Source organism: Panicum hallii, chromosome 8 (assembly GCF_002211085.1).
Source record: "Panicum hallii strain FIL2 chromosome 8, PHallii_v3.1, whole genome shotgun sequence".
In the NCBI taxonomy this organism is placed as follows: domain Eukaryota; kingdom Viridiplantae; phylum Streptophyta; class Magnoliopsida; order Poales; family Poaceae; genus Panicum; species Panicum hallii.
In genome coordinates, this window is record NC_038049.1 from 30,839,478 (window position 1) to 30,842,100 (window position 2,623).

Here is a 2,623-nt window from a genome sequence, read left to right on the forward strand (position 1 = left end):
ATTTCAATTTAATTTGAATAACATCCTCTCATCTAGTTTTCCGAAAAAAAATCCAATTAAGTCTTTACTCCGGTTTTCATAATTACTGTTAATTTGATTAATATCAACTTAAATATATTTATAATTTAATTTTTTAGTTTAACTCGAATCATAAAGTTATGCGTTTAGATGTTCTCACAAGTTTTCTTTTCTAATTAATTATTTAATTAGTGTAATTTATACATAGAGAATTGTATATAAAATTTGACTAAGTTCTATTTCATCTTTATAAATGCAAAGATAATACGAGTTAATTATAATTAGAGATATTTCTATTTTATATCTTTTACATTAGTTTTCTAAATTAAAATAAATGAAAGCCTATAGTTCTTTTATTTATTTTATAATATAAATCTTCAGATAGCTGTATCTTTTCAACGCTAGCTCCGTTTTCCGCGTTTCTTGCGCTCTCGTGACCGTTGCAACGAGCCCTATCTTTTTGTATGCTCTTTTAAAGTTTTCTATTTGTTTGGTGTACCGTTCTTAGTAGTTCTTGTTTGTTTATTTGCTTGTATGCTTGTATGACGTTAGAAGGACCGCGATCGAAGAGTTTTGAAGATTTAGAGTTTCAAGAATAAATGTTGAAGAATCTGAGCAGCTATTCTCTAAAAGAAAGGCTAGTGTTCCCTTGACGTGGCGCTCCTCCGTCAGCGTGCTCCCGACGGCGCATCTGAGCATGTAGATGCCGCCCACCTTGGCGGAGCTCATGTACGGGCCCAAGCTGGTCGCGTTCACCTCCTCCAGGAGCGTCCTCTTGAGCTCGTTGGCCTCCTTCTCGCCGCCGAGCTTCTCCGGCGGCGGACGGAGACGGAAGCACACCAGTGAAAACTGCCTCACCGTCACCAACTCGAACAGCTCATCCGCCTTCACCATGTCCTCGAACGCCGCGGCCATCCGGACATGGGCGCGGACGTGGTCGCGCAGGCCCTTGACGCCGTAGCTTGAGCGCCCGGAACCGGCGCGTCAGCGTCACAGACCAGTCCTTGTAGTCCACACGATGTCGTGCCCCTCCGCCGCCGCGTCCTTGAGGATGTACTCCTGCTCCGTGCCGAGCCCGGCGACGAGCAGCGCCGGCTGCTGCACCCACAGCGCGCAGCAGTCGGTGTTGGCCAGGAGCCACTTGTGGGCATTCATGCTGAAGGAGTCCACGGCGTCGGCGCCGTCGGCCAGGTGGCGGAACTCGGGGCAGACGAGCGCCGACCCGGCGTACACCGCGTCCACGTGCGACCACGCATCGTGCGCGGCCGCGACAGCGCAGAGCTCACGGACGGGGTCCACCGCCCCCGCATGGCAGCGCCCAGGTCCGTCGGCGACAGCGCGAACATGCGGTCGCGGTGCGTGGGGATCTCGCGGATGTTGTCACGGTGGATCCGGGCGATGCGCGCGGCCTTGCGGAGCGCAAAGTGGGTCTGGTCGGAGCAGTAGACGACGAGGTCGCGGATCCTCTTGCTGCCGATCTCGGCGAGCTTCCGCTCCCTCGCGGTGATGGGGGCACACAATATGGCCTCGCACGAGGTTCCCAGCAGCGTGCCGCCACCACCGCCACAGAACAGCAGGCTCTCAGGCAGGTGCAGCGCCTTGCCGAGTCAGTCCGTGACCACCATCTCAAGCTCCGTGGCGGCCGGGGAGGCGGCCCAGGTGAACGGGACGACGTTGATGCCGGCGGTGAGCGCCTCACCGAGGGCGGCGGCCGTGCTGCTCGACGCCGGGAAGTGCGCGAAGTGGCGGGGGCTCTGCCAGTGCGTGAGGCCCGGTAGGATGTGGTCGCGCACGTCCTGCAGCGCCGCGGTGAACGCGTCGTGCTCCGCCGGGCGTGACGGCGCGTCCGCGGGGAGCGCGCGGCGCAGGAAGCCCGGGGTGACGCTGGGGTGCACGGGGTAGCGGCCCATGCCGGCGTAGTAGTCGGCGATGAAGTCGATAACCTGGTGGCCCTGGCGCCGGAACTCGTCGGCGTCCAGCAGGCTGGCACTGTGCGGCGGCGCCGCTTCCTTTATCACCATTCTAACGGCGGCGGCATTTAGAGACTCGCCATTGTTAACGAGACACATTTGCGCTGGCGGCGCCATTCGTGTTCTGTGTACGTGCATTAGAATAGAAGGGAGAATGAAACAACTGGGGCTTCTTTTTGTGAGAACCGCCCAATTTAATATCATATTTTCAGCAAAAACATCGGTCTTTATCGTGAAGATGAGAGATAACACGCACTCGCACAAATGGCGTGCTACGGGTTAACCCACATCTAAACTACTAAGGACCAACCTAACCTTTCGCCGAAAATGACATTAAACCCGGTAGTCCCGGAATGTGCTCCAACACATGCCCAAGATCACGCATATGCACATACCGTCACAAGCTCATACATCACCATTGATCCACAAAGAGCAAGTTTTAATACAAAGTTAAGCCATTAACCATTACAACAATGACCTAAGGGAAGGTTTCAAATCTGAAATTTAAGGTTCAATAAAGGATACAAGCCTCGGGCTCACAATAACATAGAAGAGACAAGAACCATAAAGCTTAATGTTTATCATGATAACCCCAAGTACGATACGCAGCGGAAAATATAATGATAGATAATATT

At 52.6% G+C, this 2,623-nt stretch overlaps 1 pseudogene; it reads right to left on the reverse strand.

Annotated features, from left to right (window-relative positions):
• Positions 1-540: 540 nt before the first annotated feature.
• LOC112903723 lies at positions 541-2,087 on the reverse strand (annotated as a pseudogene).
• Positions 2,088-2,623: the final 536 nt, after the last annotated feature.